This window comes from Parus major, chromosome 2, assembly GCF_001522545.3.
Source record: "Parus major isolate Abel chromosome 2, Parus_major1.1, whole genome shotgun sequence".
Taxonomy (NCBI): Eukaryota; Metazoa; Chordata; class Aves; order Passeriformes; family Paridae; genus Parus; species Parus major.
Genome location: NC_031769.1, coordinates 31,390,818 through 31,416,570, shown reverse-complemented (window position 1 = coordinate 31,416,570; position 25,753 = coordinate 31,390,818). Strand labels below are relative to the sequence as shown.

Below are 25,753 nucleotides of genomic sequence, written 5' to 3'. Positions count from 1 at the left end.
ACCATGGCTGAGAAACGCTGATGGGTGAGGGGTGAGTTGTAAATTGGCAGAAGCAGATGGTGAATTCTGTCAGTAAAGCAGCACTACTTGTGCAGCTTGGTGGTTTTGGTGGTGTGAATACTAACAGTGGTTTGTCCACAGCCATTATCTGCATTGTGTCCAGGGTAGCTCTGGGGGCTGTTCCTGCTGACAACAACGATAGAAGCAAAGGTGGCAGTGAGTACCTTGGCCTTTTCTGTTCCTCTGCCCCACTCAGCTGTGGTGCCTTCTTTTTCCCTAGTCTTCCTGCTGCTGCTAATCTCTCTGCTAAATATTTTTTTCTGTTGCACTTCACTTTCCTTGCCATATCCAAATTCATTTGGGCTTTGTCTTTCCTAGCCCCACCTGTGCATGCTTGGATGGTGGATCTCCCCAGGTTGCCTGCTCTTGCTTCCACCTCTTGTGTGCTGCTTTTGTATGTCTAGTCAGGAGCTCCTGGTTCGTGCTTCCATGCCCTCTGCCATCTCTGCTTGCTTTTCTGTTTGTAGCCATAGACCATTCTTTAATGTGGAAGAGATGGTTCTTGAACATCCTCCAGCTCTCCTGGGCCTTTCTCTCTAGGATGCTCTCCCATGGGCATCTGCAGAGAAATTCCTTGGAAAGGAAGCTCTGTTCTGTAGGTCCAGGGTTGTCATCCTGCATTTAGTTCAGGGTTTTTTCCTTTGCCCTTACAAATGTAGTCTCTGGTGCAATGCTGTAAAGAAACCTGGATGAATGAAAGAGCTGTAGTAGAGGGCTGCAGTGGGAAATCTCACTGCACAGTTTCCTGTTCTTCAAATGTCAGTCTTTAACTGTGTCCTTTGAATAGACAAAACTCAATTTCCCTTCATTTAAATGGGTGAGAAAGGAAATGGATTCCAAGCATCAGAGTAGGTAAAAGTTTTGCTTTGCAAAAGGTACAAATTTGACTTGATGTTGTGATTGTCCTGTAAGTGTGTGGGATTTCCAATTTCAGTTACAATGAGTAAAAGGCAGTGCTTTAAATGGGCTCTTACGTCGTTTTAAGGTTGAATAGCTATTGATTAGTGAAAAATCATAAATTTCAAGGTCTTTTCTCTTCCCAAAATGTGGTACTTCAAAATACTGCCTATATTTGAAAGATGAGAGTATAGGTGAGAGCCTGCTGGACAATTCACAGGGAAAGGGGTGTATGAAGGTATTACAGGCAATTAGTAATGAGTTACAAAAATTACATTTGTTCCTACAGACTTCACAGCTGGCTGCCTGCAGTGAGCTTGTAATAGTTGTTTTTCATGTTTTATGTTAATCTGGCTCTGTATTAAAGATGACTTCAGTATGGGGGTTTTCTCCCAGCCCACAGCTGCCAGGTAATAAATACACCTGCTAATTCAGGGTAGTGGGAAGAATGTCACTGTGAAACTCCAGAAGCCTTTGTGAAACAAGCCTTCACTTCTCACGGTGCTTGTTCGTTAACTCGATTCCTAAAATAAGGTGGTGTTTAATCATCTGCTACTCTACTTGTGCAGGGACAATACAGCAATTTAATGGTGCGGAAGGACTTGTGGAAGTCAGTCTGAGTCACACAGCACTTCTGACAAGCTGCCTGGTTGTTGTTCTCATCAGCAGTGCTGACTAATACTGGCAGTCCTCCACACAGACTTGCTTGGTCTGGAGTACGATGGTAGGTTTTTGTGCTGTGAGAGGGCACATTTCAGAGGTGATGAGAAATGTCAGCTTCTGCCTCCACAACACACAGTAAATGAAGGCATGTCATGTATTGGCAGAAGAAGTCCTTGGTGTGGATATCATTTTTGCAGTACAAATACTCAACCAGAATAATGAATGTTTGATGCTTTCTCTGGAAAGATACTTTCTTCATGCATGAAGTCACAGAATGGTTTGGGTTGGAAAGGACCTTAAAGATCATCTGGTTTCAGTTCACTTGCCATGGGCAGGGATGCCACTCACTAGACCAGGTTGCTCAGAGCCCCATCTAACCTGGCCTTGAACACTTTCAGGGATGGGGCATCCACAGCTTCTCTGGGAAACCTGCTCCACTTCCTCACCACCCTCATAGTAAAGAATTTCTTCCTAATATCTAATGTAAAGTTACCCTCAGTTTGAATCCATTACCCCTTGTCATGTCACTACGTGCTCTTGTACATCATCTTTGATTTCACTGAATCACTGAATCTCACTAATTCAAAAACTGCACATCTAATGTTATATATGTGTGTATTTTACACATATTGTTTTCCTCTTCAGCTATCAGGGTATGGAGATTGTAGAACTGCCTTGGAGACTCCTGGAGCTGGCAAAAGCTTGGACCAGCACTGGTGTCAGTGACTTAAGATACCACCTAAAGTAGATGTGAAAGAAGGCACTGCAAGCTTGTATTGTCACATGGTTTTATCTGCCAGCAGTAAATGCATTTGAGTATAAATTCTAAAGGCTCTTGAAGTTATTCCTTAAAGATGTTTTTGGGTTTTTTTTTAAATCACAATGCTCCTATTTTTTCCTTTTGCTTTTTTTAGTTGGTAAAATGCGTTTTTATTATTGTTAATAACCTGCAGTTCATTTATTAATAATTGGGAGGCAATTGGTATAATGTTATATATGATAACATTTTGTGAACCAACTGTCATACCAAATGTCATCTTTCAGCAGACTGTCTTGCCCCTAAAATGTTGGTGTTTAAGAAATCTGCTATAATAAGTCAGTAAAACTAATTTCACAAGGTAACATCATTGATATTTCCTAGGAAATAGTTTACTTGTTAGTTCACTGGGATTTATATTCCTCATTTCAGCCATTAGAAAATGCCAATTCCAACTGGTCTTTAGCAAACCTACTGATTTTGTCTCTCCCTGTATTGACTGGAGAAAGATACAGGCACTGTCAAACTGATTTAGGACATCCTGAGCCAGGGAGATCCTTTCTGACACCCACGAGGTGTTTATCCCATGTCTCCCTCTCTTCTCACCCTGAACAACTGGCTTAGCATTGCTGCCTTCCTACTGATTCTGACTGAACTGAATCCCTACATTCCCTTTCTTGCTGAATTAAGCCAAAAGAAGCTTTAGCATAGCATCAGTGGCTTCAGCAGAGCTCTGAATGTCAGCAGCTGTCCCTCTTGCTAAAGGCCTTACAAGCAGACAGATGTCTAGGAAGAATAGATCTGGTTTAGCAGTTCTCTGGCCAGGCTGTGAAGATCAGCTTGAAATAATGTGGACAGGTGCTGGGATTTAAGATTCAAACTGCATCTGTTCAGATTATATGATTAACCACGAAGTAGTTGCTTTTTCAACCACTTTCAAATGTCTAAAGTATGAAAGGAGGAAAGAAATAGAGCACAAATCTCTCTATATCATTCTTGTTTCTGCTATTCTTGCTTTATGATGCCAATTAAAAGTATGTAATACCTTTACCGGCCTTCAGATTTTAAGGTAGGATAGCAGCAAGGCTTCTAAAGCTTCCTTACAAGGGGATGATATGTGTTCAGCTCTAGCTGAGTCTTCTGACAAATCTTGGTTCTTAACTATTTGGGTTGAGAAAGAGCCCATTGACTCCCTTGCAACCTGTATCAAATTCATATCTTTAAGCTTCCTTGGTTATCCATGAGAACTCTTTTTCCTGCTGCCAGCCCAGGAAGCCATGCTACAAAGACACTGAACAATCCCTGCTTTGGCATCATTGCACAAAATAAAGTCTGTTTATGGACAAATAAGAAATTCCTGAGCAATGGATTTCTCCAAGATCCACACTGTATGACCCAACCTTCTTGATAAAACCTGTCACGTGTGATACATACTGCAGCACGGTATGTGTGCCCCATTCTCCATGAATGGCAGGGTGTTACTGTGCCTTAGGAGCCAAACTGGATAAAAATGGGGATGTTTGGGAGCAGAGAGAGTTTTGACGCATTCTGGTAATGGTGAGATGAGTAACTTCTTAAATACACCAACAAAATTAGTTACAAGGTAGATGTACTTATAAGGTGCTCAATGCCTTAATTCAGTTTCAGGCAGAAAAGCAGCCTCTTGGAAGAATCTTGATTTGCTCTTGAGATACTGAACAGTTTTAATACACCTTGACATTCAGTACCACGTTCATAATCCCTGTAATTATTCCTTCCTACTCCAGTAAGAGTAGGCAGTGTACAGCACAAGAGCTGAGGGATAGTTCTGTTTCATGCTTGAAAGGAGGAGCGTGTCGTACAAAGCACACTTTGTACTGAGCTGTGGGAAAAGAGGTGAATGGGAGGCAAAAGCAGAAGCTTTAAGAGCAGTTCAAAATGTCACTTCCTCTCTGCCTGTCCCTGGGCACTTTTGAATGAATGAAGAAACTGCACACAATGAGACACATATAAAGCTGAGAGCTTTTGGAAGAAATCTCTTCTTCCCTGGCTCCCACCTGACTGCCAGGGCAGGCATCTTTGCATCAGGCAGAACTTGTGCTGTGGCATTCTCCCCTTCCCTGCCTCTGCTTCCTTCTGGCAGAGGAAGCAAAGTGCTGGAATTACCACAGTAACAAATATAGGGAATTCAGTCCTGAAACAACCTAGCACAGGCTGGGAGAACATTTGTGGGCAGTGCTGGTGGCTGCGCTCTTCTACATAAGTGTAAGTGCTGATGATTTTCTTGTCATGCTTTGCTGTCAAGAAATGTGTGGCTGGTACCTTTTGGAAAGCACAAAATTAAATGCTCAATTAAGTTTTAGCCAAAGTAGAGTCTCTGGCATTTACCACGTTAAGAAGGAGAGCAAACTTGTATGGAAAGTTGGCATTGAACATAAAATGAATTTAAGAAATATACTTGAGCACCTGTAAGGAACTAAATGAAGAGGGAGCATAGAGTATAGAATGTCCAGTCAGTGGGGTCAGAAAATCTTTGTGGTGAACTATTGCTAGAAGAAGAAGCTGACTTCAACTTCTGTAACAGAAATTAAAATGTAAGTACAGATTCCTTCACTATAAAAAGAGAACAAGGGAGAAAACACAAAGGGGGAGGAACAGGAAGCAAGTGTAAGAAAGTATTTTCCAGAAGATTGACATTGCCACCCCATGGCCAGTCAGTACAAGGACAGTGATGCACATCCAAAGGCCACAGGTTCCTGTGCTCGGTGTCACTCTCGGAAGCGCTGGTGGAAGGTGGGGCACCCTGGGCAGTGCACAGCCCGAGCTGTGCTTCATTCCCTCCACAGGCACCACGGTGACCCCACAGCACCCCTTACGTGGCACCAGCTCGGAATAGAGGGGACTCATTATGCCAGGGAGAACAACCCCCTGACTCACAAGATCAGTGCCTGATCTGCTCTCAGTTATCACAGCAGATAACATTTCCTTGAGGCTTGAGCAAACGTAACAGAAATCTTCATGTGGTTTGTGGGACTGTGCTATACAAAGTACTTGCATTAACCTTCTTCTTTGTGGCTATCATTGCCTGAATGGATGACATGAAGCTCAGCAGGGTTACAGTCCTGAAGGCACTTTGTGGGTCCTTTTGTCAGATGTGTGGTCTGACTAGGCCAGTTTTGCTTGAATTTCTCAGTATCTGCTCAGTGGGCAGGCTATTAGCTAGCATAAACTCCTCTCTCATCTTGCCTTCTAACCTCTACACTATTCTGACAGGCAAATCAAAATGTTAAGTCAAATAAAACACCAGGTCCCTGTTAGGGAATATGAGCAGGCCACCATATGGAAAACAGAAGAAAGTAAAAGGGGAGGATCAGGGTGCCTTGGCAGCCTTTTCCCTATGGACTAATGTACAGTCCAAAGGAAAGGAAACAGCATGAGAGAAAATACTGACTCATTCAACAGCAAATGTAAGACACCTGGATCATTTTTCACACAGGTACACAGATATACCTCTTTGTAAATGTGCATATGACTGTCATCAACAGAACTCACCCCAATCATATTTCCTGTGAAAATTTTCTGTAGAGTTATCTAGAAGTTGACTGAATTATCTGAATATATCTGAATAACTACATGACATAGAAAATTCTGTGAGAACTTGTGGTAGAAGTGAAATACTGATTAGTTAATAAAACAGATAAAACCTAACTTTTTCTAAGGTACTGCATTGTATAGATGAAATGAGAGTTTTGCTGTCATAGTTGATCTGTGCTAATTACAGCAATTATAATACTTGCAGAGAAGGAAATTTGCAAAAAGTATATTAAATGTTCAGCATTCAGCTGCTTGTCAGCTGAAAGGAAGGCAAGTTAATTGAATGTAACAGTCAATCCTCTTTCTGTTGTTAATCAGTGGTTAATTATAATGTGCAGCTACATGGCCATATGTCACTTGCTGTGGCATAAGAGTAACATGTCGCTGTTATTGATCACTGCACTGGAGGAGCTGAGAGCTGCTATACCCCCATGCTAAATGCCTTACAGAGAGGTGACTGCTTTCAGTGTTGCATAAAATTAATCTTCATTCAAAGTGTAGGAATTAAAATTAGGCCATATATCCTACCAAAATCTAGCATATGTATAGTACGTTGTATTAGTCTGATTTTTGAATAGTAAATAGATGTAAAAAATCAAAGAATCATTGAGGTTGGAAAGAATCTTTCAGATCATAGAGTCCAACCACTAACCTAACACTGCCAAGCCCACCACCAAACCTTGTTCCCAGGTGCAACATCTACACGTCTTTTAAGTACCTCCAGGGATGGTGACTCCACCATTTCCCTGGGCAGCCTGCTCCAACGCTTGATAACCATTTCAGGGAAGAAGCTTTTTCTAATATCCAATCCAAACCTCACCTGACACAATTTGAGGCCTTTTCCTCTTGCCCTGTTACTTGTCACCTGAGAGAAGAGACTGGTCCCCACGTTAACTCCGGACAGCAATAAGGTCCCCTCTGAGCATCATTTTCTCCAGGCTAAACACCCCCATCTCCCTCAGCTGCTCCTTGTAAGATCTGTGTTCTGGGCCTCTTACCAGCTTCACTGCCCTTCTTTGGGCTGAAAACCAAAATAAAATAGATGATGTGGCAGAAAGATCTCCTAGGAGCAGGCACAGAATTACTGAGAAGAGAGCTAATGCCAAGTGCAATTCTTCTGTAGACTTCTTGAAACTAAGCAGAGCAGCCCAAAACTGATTTAATGTTCCTGGTTATCTGGAAATTGGCTACTTTTAATCTATAACAGCTTTGGTTGTCTAAAGGACTGCTTTTCTCAAAAGTCTGTTGCCTGTTTGACGATTTACTTGTGCCTGCTCTAAAACACTTCTTAGAAACCAAGCGTGGTCTTCAAATGAGTGTCCCATAGAAACTGATCCTCTATCTCTCCTGTCCTGATGGATTTTCAGGCTCGAGGAATGGCCTTTGTGGTGCAGATCCTACAAATGACTGTAGGAATGAAGACTAAGCCTTAAACCTCAGAGTCTGAGTGTTGGGTACAGTAGAGCCCAAACCTGTAACCTGCAGCCCCTGGAACTGGAGATGATGGCATAATTATCACAGTTTTAAAAAGATAATGAGCAATTAGATAAGCAATGCCCTGGAATACATTGCCAGGTATTCCTCTAAGTTTTACCTGAAGTAAGCACTTTTCATCTGTGAGGATCAAACAGAATCTAACAATGTGTATGAGGTAAGAAAAGCAATTCAGCATGGTAGAGAAGGTGGCTTAACAGTGAAAGGGAGGCACTTTCCAACACAGATTGATTATGTCTTCCATTCTGCTTCAGGTAGCTCAGTGTTGGACATGGGATACAAAAATATCATGTTTTCTGATGGCAGAAATACCATTATTAGTTCAGTTTATTAGACTGTGCATTAGCCAATGTGTTTAATCATTTTTCTTGCCTAATAACTTTAAAAAAATGTGAGAAATGTGTTGAAAAGGGGAATTTAGTCTTTACAACGTGTAGTTGTTTGAAGGTAAGAAAGTATCCAGTATCCTAACCTAAAGGAGAAAGCACGCTACTTAAACCTTTATTTATTCACCTGTGTCTGGAAAAGAGGGAATTGTGTATCTGCCTGAATATCTGCACTTACCTACATGGAGGAGTCCAAAGCATGGATAAAAAATTAAAGGAAGATTAAAGGGTAATTAATGCTTTGCCGATTTAGATTAGAGCCTTTGATGTCACTTGCTCCTCGTGACAGCTGCAGCCAGAAAGGCTTGCTCCAAAAGGAGGGCACAGCATTGATCAGATTTCAATAGATCAGCTGCAGTACTGCTTTCTTCTGTCACTATTCACAGCACTTCACGGGTGGCTCCAGCATCCTTTCAAAATATTTCCAATTGCCTGGAATGACAGTGGATGCTCTGTTTTCTATCAGCAAACATCTTGATTTCTAAATTCAGTGAGCCTGGCAGTGTTGTTGCCTGTGAGAGAAGAATGTCCTCCATCCCGGACTGTATTTTTATTGCATCTACCTTAAACTTCCTTTTTTAGGTCCACAGTTTCCTAGAAGAACATCACATACATGCAGATTATTACTTGAAAATCAATGGCTTTCAAATTTGTTTTTTTCCCAGGCCAACACTGAGATACCTCATGGAACCAGAGCTTTCAACACACAAGCTCTGAGCTTCTGTAGTGGCTTTCTCTGTTCAGTCCTAGGTCTTTAGTGCTCTGGCCCTGGTTTTGGAGCATCTCTGGAGGCCACCTTTCAGTCATACATGTGGTGGTCTCTGCTCAAAAGGTGTATCAGTCATGTGTGCCTCTATGGCATAAGTGCCCTCTCTAATCTAATCTCTGATCTTGGGTTGCTCCCTCTCACCTTGGCCCTCGTAGGAATACATGAGCAGAAAAGCAAGTGGGTGTCATTTCAGGTCTCTCTGCTCCAAAAGGCCAAGTGCCTCTGAGAGGCACTTTTACTTCTCAAAGTGCAGAAATCTATCCAGGAGCTGGTATCTACTCAAACACCAGACTGGGGCAGCATGCCCAGAAATGTTGGCATTTGAGTTGAAAATGTGTTTATACGTCCCACTTCCTGCATTTGTCTGTGTAGTTATGGTATGGATCTTCTTTTTCAGGCAGAAACAAAAATACCATTCCACCTTTTCCCTTTTACTCAGATGGTGTTTTGCAGTGTAAGAAATACGGAGTCCTTCTGCATAAGGAACAGCAGCTACCATTTATGATTCCTGTGAAGGAGGAAAATGGAATATCTCTGTCAAAGAGTTAAACAAGACATGACAGCACTGACACCACTGGCAGCTGACACAGACATCAAAGTGTTACAGCTTGAGGTAAATGGAATTTGTTTGTCCTCCTTGCATGATGGAACGCATGTTTTCAGATAAAATGGTCTTCTAACAGTGTTTATTAGACTTTTTGCCTTTCCTCTGTGTTAACAGGAACTCAGCTGCCCTGAGGTGAGTGAGAGCAAACCAGAGAGGTGCAAACCTGGCTCTGGAGGAAGGAAGACTATCCCACCATTTAAAGGTGTTCTATAGTTTAGGTTTCAATGCATTTACTCCATAATTTCAGTTTCTTCTTTGGGCTGGTCAGGGCAGACAGTATTCCTTGTTGACACTGTGATTTTTCTAATGTTTTGTATTTCACTTGCTAGACCTAATCATGACCTTGCAATCAGAGAAACACTTGCCATCTGTACAGGGCTGGGAGGGAGCATGAGATTTTCTTACACAGAAATGCCAGCATTTTAAAATGCTCTGTTCCTAAATGGGACTTTTACAAGGAAAGCATGTCAGAAACACTAGTTTGTGTCTTTTTCATTGCTGGTCTATGTGTTGTATATGAAATAAATAGAAGGAAATTATCTCAGTGAGGCTGAATGGGACTTAGAGGAGCCTGGTCTAGTGGAAGGTATCCCTGCCTATGGCAGAGGGCCTGGAACTAGGAAATCTATAAGGTTACTTTCAGCCCAAACAGTTCTATGATTCTATGATCCTATTCCATCTTCTGTCTACTCCTGACAGCTTCCAAAGACTGTGCATGCAGCTAAATTCTGCCCTCACTGTCAAAGATCTGCCCATGCCTGTTTTTGTGTTACTGTCACATAAACTTTACAAGGCAACTGTTAGAGGTGCCAGTCTTTCAGCCAGCTCCCCTCAGACTTCTCTCTTGCAATTAGTTAACCAAAACAGTATTTACCATGTACCTATCAGCAGATGATAGAGCACCCTTTCCTTCTGTAGCCAGAGTAACACACCAAACCTTTTCCTCAGCATGTGTCCCATCTTCTTGGAGATTTGATAGTCTGAGCTTCATTTGCAAGTGATGCCTGGGCTGGCCTCTTTGCATTGTGCCTCTATGCAGGCAGGTTCATGAGGCTTTTTTTTAGAGTTTTCCAATGAGCTTCTTTATATTTTAATGAAAATGCTTATGTGATGGCTTCAAAACAGCTGTTACACAGCTGAATGAGAGCTCATTACATTTTGGCAGTGGTTCATGCACCTCCTTTTTTGAGCTCCTGAGTGCTTGTGGCATGGCTGAATTACTGTCAGCACACAGTGCCTGGCTGCTTTCACAGCTTAATGAAGCTTCAGCAGTGTAATTTTGAAACTCTGTAATTTAGTAATGCCTGAATTAAGACTCTTTATCCTTGAAGATGATCTAGCAAGTGGATTATTCATTGTTCTGGGCTCTGGTGACCTGTTTTGCCTGACAAGTCAGAAGTTGATGTCGTCAGCTATGAGTGTGGAAGACCTGAGAACCCCCAGGGGAGCAGATTTTGTTGTCACCACAGGCTAGGCTGGACATCTTCCAGTCAGGTCATCTCTTTCCTCCAGCAAATCTTGGTAGTTAACTTAGAGTATCCCTCAGGTCACCTACCCTGGTCTAGCTGTGTGAGGGAGAAAATTTGGTTTAAACCTATATTTGCACATCACTTTTTTCACCCCTCCAATTCATAGTTTATTGTGTGGCAGACACAGTTCTTAGCAAACCAGGCTTTCCCCTTCCCCGAGTTAATTTTTTGATTTGAGTGCCAAATATATATGTAGGCAGAATCTTGGCAAGCCTTCTGTGATCAACTGTAAGAGAAGAAATACAGAGTGAATTTCTGCTCTGGAGCTCTATAGATCTAGAGGCACTCCAGAGAGGACAATTATGAGACTGTGCTGGATTTAAGAGATTTTACTTGGGTAGAAAATCCAGTTTGTGATGTCAATAATGATAAAACATTTGAATGTTTGGACACAAGCTTAGCATCTCAAAGATTTCACACATATCTTGCTGTCTACTGCCAGTAGCAACAATTCCTTATTGCACCTGTCCTCTTTCCTTTCAGTTGCTGTGAGGGAGCAGCTCTTTTATGCAGCACTGAGCATGTCACCAGTCCTTGCAAAATTAGCAGGTGTCACATTCTCAATACATTTAGAAAGACCCTGCTCAAGGTTACAGCAGAGGCCAACTGGCTGGTAAGCTACCAGTGGACTTTCTCCTTGCTGCAAAAGTCCAACCTAAATTTGAAAAAATAAATATATAATTGTGTCAGAACAAACACAAAACGTGTCTAAGATCGAATACAGCCAGCTCCCAGGTAACATCTGATTAGTCCTCTGGGAAAAGGCTTTTGCAGTACTTAACACAAGGACTTTGAGCTTCACTGACATCTGGCTGACAAGGTAAATGGACATACATATAATAGCTTATTTTGGTGTTACTATGGTGAGGGAGAAGGACAAAGATATTTATTTCTCCATGAGTTTTTTACTGGGAGGTACAAAGGGCTGTACAGCCTGCTGCCCTAATCTCGTAATTTACAGAAGTTGATATGTGAACCCTAGCAAAGCTCGTGAAAGAAAACACATCCAAGTCTCCCTTTCTGCCTGCTACAGCCCAGCCTTGTTGTAACTGAGCCCTTCTAGCAGTCTCCTCTGGCACTACAGATTCAGAATAGTGTGGGGTGTTGGAAGGCATTATTCATGTGCCTGACCAACTTTGAGGAATACTGTGACTCTGGCTAAGTCCTTATTGTCCTTGTATCAGGCCATCACATTGTTTCCTCATTTTTATTGTTCCAGAACTTAGAATACACTTTTTCAGCCTTCTTCCTTCATGTTCTTTCCAATCCTTTGTTTTTCATGTGGCTTTCCATGGAGTAATTTGTTTTTTATCAATAACTACTCAGCTATGATCTGATGGTTATTTTACTCCAGTAGTACATGGATTTCCTCAAAGAAATTTAAATTCCATGTCATGGAATGCTGTACAAAATCCATCTGTGTTGGGCAAACCAGCCTTCTGGAAAAGCTGCAGGAGGAAGTGATCATCTATGTACTTGCAGATAAATTGCCACAGAGTTTGTTACTATGCCACGTCTAGGAAGGGGAATGCAAGATTTAGAACAAGTCATGAGCATCTCTCTTCCTCTCTCTGTTGGGGAATTATGATATGGTCCTCAAAAAGCACGACTGTTCATTTGTGTAGCAGTGGGAAATTGTTGTAACACAGGAATCAGTGTGAGAAAGTTCAGTGTGAGGTCTTATGAAAGGGGAGAAGGTATTTATTTACAGAATCTTTAAGCAAGTTGATTTTATGCACTCACACTCATTCTGCTGTAGAGTTAATTCTCTGACACTCTGACACTTGTATATTCTTGATCACCTCAAGAGAGATCAACTCTTGATGGGACTCTCTTGATCAACTGGGACTCTCTTGATCAACTCAGAGGATTCCAGGATCCCTTGAGCTTGACACAAAGGAATGGGGATGCTGCTGCCATGTCCTCACTGTAAGTCCTTCACTAGGGCCAACAACGTGGTCTCTGGCCAGATCTGTCATTTCCCTTAGGAGGCATCAGCTGGTATCTTTTACCTCAGAACCCTGTTTACTTTGGTCTCCACAACTGATAGGCCAGGGTGCTGCCCCATTGCCTGTTTTTCCATGTTTTCAACATGTGTCTTTTCCAGACAGCACAACAGGAAAGGCAGGGCGTATCTGACGCTGCAGCCTTGGTACAATTCTCCTGGCATCAGGATCCTGGGTCTTTTGCTGTCAGGTCATCTCTGTTGTGGCTGTTTTCAAAGTGCAGGTCTCTGTCTTGACATAAACAGAGCAATCCCTTAACTTTCCTGCTGGGAATGGTTTTCTGTGTTAACAAGTATCCATCCATTTAACGCTCTGTTCTGCTGTGCCTGCTGGTGCTTTCAAACGTTTTCATTCATTCTTAATTCCCATCATCCTTTACTTTGCTGTTACAGACCACTACAACTGCTGTAGACACTCCTGATGCCCTTTTTAATAGAATTCATAACCTCTCTAAAATATCTAATGTAATGCCCCTGCCCTGCCCCCAGCCTTTGACAGCACACAGATGAATGCTCTGTTGAAGTGTAAATGAAGCTTGTAAATGTAATGTATCATACTTGGTGAAAGAAACTCTAAAATTTGGGGACACACACACTATATCCCCTATATCTGCTGAAGCACAGGCTTCTTGAAATGCTGAAATATGTGTGAAATAATGAAAACACTGAGGTGGCCAATATAAACAGCTTTAAAAATAACAAAATTACACCTGCCAAAATAGTAATGGAAAACTGATAGTCTGTATTTCCCATGACGTGCTGGAAGATTTGAACATACTGCTCCCACTGATGTCATGAAGTTACTGCTCTAAATTTACTGCTAGTAGGTGGCAACCAAACCATTCCTGGTTTAATATCTTTTCGCTTGTTCCCAGCAATGGAATTTATAGATTATTGCTGACAGGAGGCAAAATGCTGACTCTACCTTAAACCTTGAAGCTGAGGTTTGCTGGTGCTGACCAGTGCTGGCTATGAAGTTGAGTTAGCAATCAGTGCGCAGCTACATGACAGCATTAGACATTTTGAAATGCAGGATAGCACAGTGAAGTTACTAATTAGTCTTTTGCAGATAGTTATTAAAAGCCAGTGGTAATCAACTGAAAACTCACCAGCAGGAGCTTGCATGCTCCTGGTTTTTAGCGTTTTTTCAGATACTCACTATTATTTGAAAGTAGAATCTTAAAACCTATTATTTTAGTAATCTTGTTCTTCATTCTGTAACTCAATTAATTTGTGATAGCGAGGCTAAAATGTGTTCCTGATGTCAGTGACTTATGACACAGATGCAGCTAAATGGGATAGCCTGAAAACTTCAGCTGCATTAAGAAGAGAATAAAATTGCAAATGGATGATACAGTACCTTAGAGAGAACAGAACATTACTGATCCAGCAGTTTACCCTATGAGTTCTTACGCAGAGGAATGTTTTCTAGGGACAGGTACTTGAAGACCTGAAAGGACTTTAAGGTACAAGGCTGGATTTATTAGAGTTGGAGATAAATCAAACTTTGCACAAGCTAGAACTTGCATTTTTTTCCCTAACATTGTGATCTAATAAAAATGGAAGTTCAATGTGGTTAAGATGCCACAGAAGAATGCAGTAAGAGATGCCACACATTGTCCTATGTACAATCTTAATGCAGAATACTCATTCATGATCTAGCATGCAAACATTGGGCCATGGTCTGTGACTATTTTTGTAACCACACACTTTCTGTCTTTTTCAAAGCTTGGACTGGACTCTGGTCCAGTCCAACACGATTGTACAGAAAAAATTGATACAATTAATTAATTGTACAAAACAATCATTCTGTACAGCTCAACACAATTGTACAGAAGTGCATGAAAACATTTTTTAAAAAAAATTTGTTGTGGAAATTGGAGTAAAAAAAAATCAGAACTATCTGTTCCTGCCTCTACTATAGAACTCCTATGTATCAACCTAATTACTCCAATCAAAGTGCTCCTAATTTTTTAATGTCAAATATTTGCATAGGTGGTCGTAGGTAGCTGAAACACTGAGCGCTTCCAAGCTGCAGCTGAAGTTTGATATATGTGTCTACACATACATCCTCTGAAATGGTGCTGGTATTGATATCCAAGCTGTTTTCAGTTAATTCTGATAAACCTGCAGTTCTGTGTACATTTATATACATATAATGCGTAAGTGTCTATACACATGTACATAGAATCATAGAATTGCCTGGGTAGGAAGGGATCTTAAAGAACATCTCATTCCAACCCCGTCTCTTGGGCAGAGACACCTTTTGCTAGACCAGGTTACTCAGAGCCACATCCAACCTGGCCTTAAACACTTCCAGGGATGGGGCATCCACAACTTCTCTGGGCAACCTGTTCCACTGCCTCACCACCCCTCACCGCAAATAATTTTTTTCCTGTTATCTAATGTAACCCTACTCTGTTTGAATCCATTCCCTCTTGTTCTGTCACTACATGCTCTTGTAATAAGTCCCTCTCCATCTTTCCTGTAGGCTCCCTTCAAGGGCTGAAAGGCCACAATCAGGTCACCCTGAAGCCTTCTCTCTAGGCTGAACAATCCCAATTCTCTCAACCTTTCCTTGTAGGAGATGTGTTCTATCCCTCTAATTATCTCGGTGGCCTCCTCTGGACTTGCTCATGTCCTTCCTGCACTGAGGACCCCAGAGCTGGATTCTGTACATGTATGTGTGTGAGCTACAGGTTTTTTAGAATGAAGACAAGGTAGTTTGGGTACCAGTAGCATTCCTGTGATAAGCACAACCTTCCCTGTCAATTATAAAGCAATTGCTTCATGATAGGCACATCAGAACTCGCCATGTAGCTGGTGAGAAATGTTTGTGCCTCAATGTTTTCTTCAGCCTGCAGAAGTGCTGGTTACTCTGCAAGTCTTAAAGACTTTCTCTGTCAACTGAGAATGCCCTTCTGAGGAGGAATATAACCTTATCAGAAAATTGGTTAAATGTGTTTGCTAAGGACTCCCATGTTACAGTAAGATGCCCATGAAATGACCATGGAGAAATAGTTTTCGTCAGTGCATTTAAAGCGAAACAAACCGTAGTTTAGAAAAGGCATTGTAGCCACAGGTTCTTTACACAGCAAATACAGCAAATGGTGAATTTATTTAAAATTATCCACCAACCGGAGAAATAGAAAAATATGACTCTCCCTGCCTCCCCTCAGTGTGAACAAGGTTAAGTAGCATTTGTGCAAATGGATATATTTCTGGCTTGGAGCCAACTGGAGAGAGAAAGTAGTGCTATAGATAGAATCCCAGAAGGTGTAACAGAAGTTGCAGCAGGCTGTTGGAGGCTGAAGTATGTCAAAAATGAGGTTAGCAATCAGTAATTCCAGAAACTTTATTTAATAAAGTGGAGTCTGCTCACAGGTAGCAGACTCCACAGAATTCTAAACATGGAAGCAATTGCTGGTGTTCTTCTACTACTTGGGACAGTAAGTATAAACATTTTTGATTTACTAAGAGAAGGACACTTCAACACTCATTTAAGGGTCCTGGCCACTTGACAGCAGCAGGCTTTAAGTTCCATAGATGTAAAAGTATCTTTTCCCTGTCATTAAAACTCTCACTTCTGAAGGAACATTACCAGATGAACTGATCTTGATCAAACACGTATTTTATATGTGGTATAATATTTTTTTAAGAAAAAAACCCCTAAGTTTACTTTCCCAATAAGATACTTCTTTTTTTTTTTGGCACAGGCACACAACATCATGTTCTCTATTCAGACAGGACACCCATCCACCCCTTATTTTCCTTGTAAAGAAGCACAAGGACAGGTTTTGGCCAATCTGTCTATAGCAACAGCTACTGCTCTAATACAGTTATTATCTGTAATGTTAACCCTGCCCTCTGTAACTCAGCTGGGCAGGCTCAGCACAACAAACACCACTGTAAGTAACGATGTGTTTCTGAGGCAGTAATATCCTAACTGCTCTTGAATCACTAATGTTGTGAACATTTCACACATATTTTACAATTAAAAGGGAAAGTTGGGTACAAGTAAAATATACACCATCTAGGACTAGTGAAAGAAAAGATCATTATGAAGGTAGAGGTGTAAACCTGTGAAGCTTACAGCAGGCAAAACCAGCCATACCCCCAAACCTCAGACTTATTTGCCCCTAATAATGGTTAACAGTTTCCAGCAATGTATAATTAGGGATTAATAAAATAACTCTGACACTGGAAACCACATTTCTCAAAGCAGTAGTTTTTGTTAATTGAATCGTTATCTTTCTCCCTGCTTCTTGAGCTAAGGCATCCAGTGGTTTACTATGAGCCTGTATACAAATGCCTTCAATTAGTGGTTATTTCAAGGAGAGTTTATGTTCTGCAGAAGAGCAAATTAATCTTTTCCCTCTTGAGATAATTGCATATTCAGGCCTCTGTGAATCGTGGAAAGTGATGACAATTTGGAGGTAACAATTCTTTGTGAGGTGTACAGTTCCACAAGGTACAAGGAGAAATGACCAAGAAGCTTCAAGTGGCCTCTTTTATAATACATTCTTACAAACCTTCACACAGCACTTAAAAATGTGTGAAGCCATAACACATTACACATAACAAGAGTCAGACACAGGCTGTCATAAAGGATTTTGGAAAGACTACAGCCGAACTTAATGAATAATAAATATGCCTAAAAATGCAAAGTACTTGTTTTAATAATAAAATACTACTTTAAAGTGGATCTTTAGGCATTTGATCTGACTGCCACCCATCTTCTTGGGAAGTATATTCTTCTTAAGATCTGCAACCTGACTGTCAGGTTGCTTGCTATTTCATCAGTATAAGCTCTTCAGACTCCACAATTTGGGCTGCTAGAAATAATTTCCATAATGTTTTCAAGAGTTAAAATAGTTTATGTGTGCAAAGCACCAGATTACATCTCAGAAATGTGGATTTTGTTCTTGTTTCTGTAGGCCACCCAGATAGGTAATCTACAAGGTTACCACTCTATTTCTCAGTTTCTTAATCTGTAAAATGGAGATAATTATATTCACTAGATTTTAAAAAACATTTCAAGATATATGTGGTTAAGGATTAAGCAATGTGAATTATCCCTCATGAGTAAGACACAGCACTGACTTATTCACTTTCATATTAGCATCTTCATTTAAACATTTGCAAAACACTCATTTTGTCAAACATCAACTGCAAAGAAGCTTTTATCCAGCACATGGGTAACTAGAATAGTAGAGAAGTGATGAGGCACTATCTGGTATTTTAACTTTGAGTAACTGCAGTAATAAAAAGTGTTTCCAATTCAAGCCTGCCCTCCGCTGGCCTTAGCAGAACACTGCTAATAAATTTTGGATCAATAGTGTCCTTCTGTAATAAAGTGAAGAAACTAAATTAATGGAAGCTAATGCATTTATTAAATGCATTATCCTTTATTCAGCATTTATAAAAATTTTGTAATAGTAGTTAAATTATTTGTAATATTTTTTAAAGTCCTATCTAGGCTCCCTGTCAAATTCATGTTTTTCAGGATTTCAAAAGATCATCAGCATATCATCCATATTAGAGTTGCTGGAACTAAAATACAACATGGGGAGTAACGTTCTGCATGTGGCTTTAAAGAAATTTAATAGAAAAACTACAGAAAAATATTCTTCTTTATACAATTAATGACTCTAAGATATAGTACTGTATGTATTAGTCATGTACTGACACCCTAAAAGAGACCAGGATCAGTCTAGTCTAGTACTCTGTCACTAGAAGCAGCCTGTCCCCTTAAGTATGAGAGGAAAAAAGACAACCATTTATTACTGTGTTTATTTTAGAAAGAATTTTCCATCACAAATACCACACACAAATAACTCATCTCTAAACTCAGGACGACTCATTTTCCTTTCTATTTTTAAAGTAGGAAGGTAATTGGGGTGTGGGGAACTATCTTATTTATACTTACACAGATTCAACCAGAGTGATTTCAACCCCAAGGTGACATTGGTGTCTGAAATACAAAATCTGAATCATTATGTACTGGATGATGTGATTGAGCTAAAAAAGCCTCTGGTTCATGCATCTTGTCATCTTCATGCTTTGTTACACATAACTGCATTTAATCTCTTGTGACTGCTACCTACATCTAAAATAAAGGAGTACAATATTGTTTCTTCAGACGTGTAGTTAATATGCACTTGAAAAAAAAAAAAAGGAAAATATAACTGTATTACAGAAATGACTATTTTTTTTGGAGCGTTTAAATGCTTGGAAATCAGGTTAGATTCACAGCTTGTGCCAAATGTGTGTAACAGACTTTATAAAGCAGAACATAAGGAATTCTCACAAGTTCCTTGAATGTCCTCTGCATCTGCTAAAATTCTTCCTTAAATGGTTCTCATTCAAAAATGAAACCTTTAGAGTCTATTAACATTTCACAAAAAGCAGCAAAAGGCACACAACTAATCTGCCATTATGGGTTTGGGGTGGGTTTTTTTTGTTTGTTTGTTATTTTTTTTCTCTAGGCAGGAAGCTAGGGAAAAGCTACTGGAATCTCATTAATCACTGTAGTACCTACTGCTACAAATCACCCTCTTAAACCAGATTCCAGCATCTAAAATGACTAAAGTGCAGTTGTTCTGTACTTCTAGGAGAATAAAGTTTGAGATTTTTAATAATCCTTACTGAAAAGCAGCAGCAGTGATTGAAACACTGATATTTCAGGTATTTCCCTGAAAGGTCATTTGTTTTCTGTGCAGTAGTGGAAAGAGTCTTAGATGATCTTACAGCCATGTGAATCAGGCTGACAATATATAGACAAGACACACTAGTGTGTCTACTTGACAACGTTTTGAAATTAGTAAAATCTAAAATCGTTTGTCTGGGTTAAATATGGCATATGACTCCACTAAAATAGACAAAATATGGACAGAAACTGTGTATGAAAGGCAAAAGGGAAGCATTTTAAGAGACAATTTTTTTTTGTAGTAGAATAATAAAAACTTCATTAACCATGAGTTGCGCTTCATTTAATCTTGATAGCACCAGATGAGACTTGGTTAAAAAATGACAAGAGCTTTCCTTGATCGCCTTCTGGTATCCAGGAAACACCTTAATTACTCTTCATTACGATACTGTATTACTGATTCTAATCTTCCATGTGCTGAAGATCTCAATGAATTTTCAGTGAAATCTGAACTACTGAAATGCAAAAACTAAAGACAAACATTAACGTTGATACTTTTGTCCACACTGGTTGAATTTCCAAATTTTGAAAGGCAGCTCTTGCAGGAGTATCACCCTCAGCAGGAAGCTCAGGCAGAACACCCTGACTGGGCTTGGCCAGAGGAGGTGTGAACTGCTCCTCATCTTCTTGGTCATGGTTAGGCCCTGCTGAATTAGGAATAAGACAATAGGTTTGTCCTTAAGTTTCTGAAGTCAATTCACCCTAAGTGAACAACGAAGATTAAATTAATACCTATGTTCAGTTTAACTAAATAATTAGTTCAACATTTAGATTTACTATGAATTATTCAGTTTGTATATATACATGACACATTTCCTTTGTTGATTGGGCAATCTTATTCAAGACCTGAAAATACACATATTTTTACCTTTCCTTTTATGCTCTGGACTCTCTAATTTGTATTACAAGTTGTTATAAACTATTCTAATGACATCAGTAAAACATAGCCTGTGCTATGCTTTAAATTCTATTGGAATTAAAGCCGTACTGAATGAAACTTTAATTTGCACTTAAAAAAAATCTTAGTTTCACCAAACACCCTTCTTGTTTTGGACATTACAAGAAAAAAGGATACTTAAGGATATATACAGTAACTGAAATTACATATAATTTGTTTTACTGGGACTTAAGACAAAACCCAGAACAAACTGGCAAAAAACCCACACAGACCTTTTTCAGCTCTGCCTGGCTTATTTCAACTCAGAGGTTTTTCTTTTTGCTTTACTACATGTTTTCTCCTAGCTTGTAACCCGAGTTAATTAGTAGCTTGTTGTACACCTTTATCTTGCAAAATCTGAGAGTGCATCCAAAAGCTCTATTGTAAATCAGTGAAGCGAGTGCTGTGCATCAATCAGTTGCATTTTCAAATATTTAATTGTCAGAAAAGGTTGTTTCAGCAGCTTTTTTTTAGTAGTTGGATGCTAAGAAGGGCTACTACAATACTCATTGAAGAGAGAAAGCAGAATATGACTTATAGTTAGAATTTATTTTTCAAATGCTGCAATTCTATGTCCTGTATCAGAGAGAAAAAATTCATTTTTCTCTGCAAAGACTTACATTATCAATTTCATGGTTGTTTCACCACAATACAATTTACTACGGTTGGAATTGATATAAAAGCAAGTATACAAGCAAAGACTTTAGAAAATCAGACTACATTATTTATTTTCTTCACCTTGTTTAAATCATAGTAAAAATTTGCCTAAAATAAGCATCTTTTAAGTCCTTTAAAAATCTTTATAGATACGTGCTGTTAAAACAACATTCTTCAGCAACAAAAATCTATTTGAGATCTGCTGACGAAGAAATGGTTTACATTAATAAAATACCTTTAGAGGAAAATCATCCTAGAGTTAAACCATTGATGCTCAGCTGCTAAAAAGAGAGCTTAATTTAAAAACAATGAATGAGTAAATATGGGTATTAGCTTTGGCCTCAGAAAATCCTTTTATCCATCAGAACTTTGCGTATCACTGAAAGTATGTAAGGAATCAGATTACTGTTTTCATCCTTGGCCAAGTATTGAAATCATAAAAGCATGCACTGAAGAACTGTTGTATTTTTAGAAAAACAATCTATGGTAAAAGGCAGCAGAATCTCTACGTGTAACATTTAATTTTCATTATTAAGTAAAAATGGGCAGAATGGGAAAGTCACGCTTCAAACAGAAAAACAGTTGTGAAGCAGGTAATATTCAATTTTTAAGAACATCAACAGTTCTTCTCAGAGGTCTCTAAAAGCATTTGATGAAGTTCTTTCAATGTTGTCTTACCTCAGGCTGCTGATTCTCCTTCCCTAGCCTCTGAAGCTGTAATGAAGAATAAAGAGATTATAACTCCATGTCACCATGTCAGTTTTGGTTTAAATAAATAAATTGTACAGTTACTGTATTAAAGATAAAAAAAACCCTATACTTTGCTGTTTGTTCCTCCCACTCTGATCATCCTACTAATTTTCAATAATTTTCAGCCAGGACCCAAGCCCCACGCAGCCACGCACTCACTACGCTGCATAAACACTGGGATCAGGGAGAGAATCAGAAGAGTAAAATTCTTTTAAACCCCCAGAAAATACACAGGCTGAGATAAAGACAGTTTAATAGGGAAGGCAAAAGCTGTGCACACAAGCAAAGCAAAGGAATTAATTTGCTGCTGCTCCCCATGGGCAGGCAGGTGTTCAGCCATCCCCAGGACAGCAGGGCCCCATCACATCTAACAGTTACTTAGGAAGACAAACACCATCACCCCAAATGTCCCCCTCTTCCTGCTTCTTCCCCCCACTTAATATGCAGAGCATGATGTCCCGTGGTCTGGAACATCCCTTTGGTCAGTTGGGGTCACCTGTCCTGGCTGTGTCTCCTCACAGCCTCTCATGCACCCCCAGCCTCACCAGCACTACAGTATGAAAACCAGAAGAGACCTTGGCTCTATGTAAACCCTGCTCAACAATAACAAAAACATCCCTGTATTATTAACCATGTGTTCAGCACAAGTACAAAACACAGTCACTGTGAAGAAAATTACCTCAGGTGAACCCAGCACAGCATCTGGCTATACCACTTTTCTTGGAAATATCCTGTATCAGACAGTGACCAGAGTACATCCAACAAGTAACATACAGAAATTCCTATGAAGAAGATTCTAATTTGGACAGAAAATTTTTATATGCATTACAGCTCTGCATTCCAAGCATATTTTGAAACTATGCTAAATGCAAAAACTCAGATATACTCACCCCAAAGTAATCTATGTCTCAATAACATTCAGGAGACATTTTGGAATTCTGGTTGTTTTGCACACGACCTAATTGGACAGCCTTTGTCTTTGCTATTTTGACTGTAGCACTTTCCATTTCTTTATCTCTGTCTTTTCTGGTCTTTGTGAAATGAGAAGGAACATTTCCCAGATCAGTGGTACTGCAGAGAAGCAGGGATTTATTAGACAAAGTAAATAGGAATACTAAAATGTAACAGAAGGAACATCATTACTAGGGCACAATAAAAATAGGAACTTTAGTCGTAACAATGAAGTGAAATAGAATGTCTAGTCATAATAGACTACTGTTTTTACTGACATTGTAAAGATTCATCCTGCAGTGGAAATCTGTTGAAGAGCTCTTCCTTATGTTCTTGTGCTATTTATACTGATCTATGGTATAATCCCAAAGTATGAAACATCCACCATAGCGTCTTTGAAATCTAAGTTCCTCCTAAATAGGGTCAAACTCAAACTTTGCTCCCAAGGAAATGAATTTAATGCAGCTTCTTGTCAGTAAATCAGGGAAATCTCAAAAGTGAGGTTTTTAAGTGCATAATGGAAGCCTGCAGGGATTTCCTATCAAGTTTACAGTGATTTTTCACAGACTTCAATGTGTCACTGCACTTTGTCTCCTTCATCAGCCTCTGAATTGCATGTACTGTTGCATGGTTTTATTTTGTGGTTTGCTGAGATAAAGCTTTAGAGGTCTGGAATTCTTTGACCTGAAAGGCACTCTTGGTACTCAAAAAAACAAGTTAAAGCCATCTGACCAAGTAATATTATTTCTTTGAACCTGACAATTCACTGTTTCAGTCATGTCTTTAAACAATCTCAATTCCCTTGTTTGCCCATAAAAATGGAAGAATTTGGCCATTTTACCATGAGTATTAGTGATATTTATTTGCTGTGAAAGCACTTGTGGAATTACTGCTAATCAAGTTAATAAAACAGTAGGGATTCATGTTCTTGTTCTGGTTGAAACCTCTGCAATTTTGTTTCTGATTTTTTGTTATTGCTGATCACATGAAGCTCCAAGGCAAAAGAAATTCAGAAGCTTTTGCCACGTAAGACTTTCAACATCTATGGTATCACTAATTTTCTTTTGTCATTCCAGCACCTGGAGCTCCTGTTCTTCTTAGTTAATGGATACACCATTCCAAGTGAGTTTGTCTTCATTATCAGCCACAAGAAAAAAATTAAATAAAATCAAAATCCTTCATAGAAGTGTTATCACAATAAATTACAAACATGAGTACTCATAGCACAAAACTTCTGTCTTCTCCAGTGTCTCCTCCATCTTATGGTCCCCATTTCTTTGGGTATTATGTTTTCTCCCTTCAAAACAGATCAATGTTTCATGCCCAATCACAGGTACATTTGCTTTATGGGCTAATTGTCAATATTTAAATTATGTGATTAGTGCTGTCCCAGAACTTTCAGGAAGTATGACTGCTGCTCTCCTTCCCCCTTTGTGTGAGCCAGTAGATCACCAAAGAACTGCTGAGCTCTTGGACCTTCTAACATTCTAGGTGACACAGGAGCCAAATAAAGGCATGGAAAACTTCTGGGGTCAGCACAACCATTTACTGGTTTCTTTTTTCATTGTCAAGGTTTTGTGGGTTTGTTGGTTGGCTAGTTGAGGTCTTTCAGTGCAAATATGATATGTTGGACAGCTTGAGACTATGGATACATGTTACGATGAAATAAGTGCTCTTCTCTGTCAAAATTCTTAGTTTACACACATCCTTTCACAGCTTCAGTATGTAAGACTATGTAAATCTTGACCAGTAACTATACAGAATCAACACTGGTTTATTTGCACAAACATGCACCCTTGTGCTCTTCTAGCACTGATTTTGTTTGTGAGAAAACTGGCAAAGTAATATAACTTTCTTGCTACTAATTTCCTGGCTTTTGTAGTTAAATCAATGAAATAACCTACAAGCTTTTAGTCAAACATCCAAATCGGCAGACGTGACAAATGAAGGCTACCAAGTTTCTGTGCTCTGAAAATTATTCCTTGACTCAATGTGTGAAGGAAAGAAGAAAAGATCTAGTATATGTGGCACACTTTGGTGAGTATTCTTTGTCAAGAACACCCACAATAACACTATATGCACTGTGTCACATGTGACAGTGTTACACCAATTCTCAAAGGAGACAGAGCAACTGTTCAACACTTCGTATCCGGTGATTTGTACATTCGACCTTCTGAATCCCACTTGCACTAAAACTACAGGAAGGAAAAATACCTTTTGAACTTTATTCCACTACAGTGGGTCATATTTTATTGCAATATTTTGTAAGAGATTATTAACAAGCTGTGCACTGTAATGAACAGTTGGTTTTGTATGTTTAGAAAGAACAAGCTGTAACAGTAACCACAGTGTGAAAACAGATCTCACTCGGCCCCATCTACAAAGAAAAACCAATTTAATACAAACTGGTGAAAAATATGTTCCTGCAAGCAAAAAAAAAACCAGGTTCAATGGTTTGAGTTCTCTTTTGAGTATGACAAGCCATTACCAATTAATGGATGTGTCTCTTGCACTACACTGGTTCAGAAGAAGAGTAAATTTTTTATCTTGAATGTTTGTACAATTCTACTTACACATACTAATTTGAAAAGTTTGACAACAGCGATATACCAAAAAAATTCAAATTCAACACAAACTTGTAGATATAAAGACTTGTTCTCTTAATTTGCAGTCAGAATCCCAGAATTTCCCCCCCAAAGGCATATTCTTTTAGGAAAGGTGTAGGCTCCTAGTCCTATGAGCTTCATACTGATGTTCATGATGAATACAGCACTGATGCCTAACCTATCCATAGGGATAAGCTATCCAGTTTATAAAGGAGACACTCACAAACTGTATGCCTCTACTTGTCAGATATCAATGTGTGTCAATCATATGACTAGAAATACTGGTGTATCCCATGTTTAATGTGTATGGAAGCACAGGGCAGTGGGACTGGTGTACAATATGAAAAGCTGTGCATTCTGTAACAGATTGCATGTCTGTGCCATGACCTCACCAACATCTTCT

The 25,753-nt window shown here is 39.6% G+C and overlaps 1 non-coding gene across 1 annotated transcript; it reads right to left on the bottom strand.

Moving 5' to 3' along the window:
- Positions 1-21,379: 21,379 nt before the first annotated feature.
- LOC117243997 lies at positions 21,380-21,467 on the bottom strand. Its single transcript, XR_004496278.1, has one exon. It is a non-coding gene; the product is annotated as a small nucleolar RNA SNORD93 (small nucleolar RNA).
- Between the last annotated feature and the right edge of the window lie 4,286 nt (positions 21,468-25,753).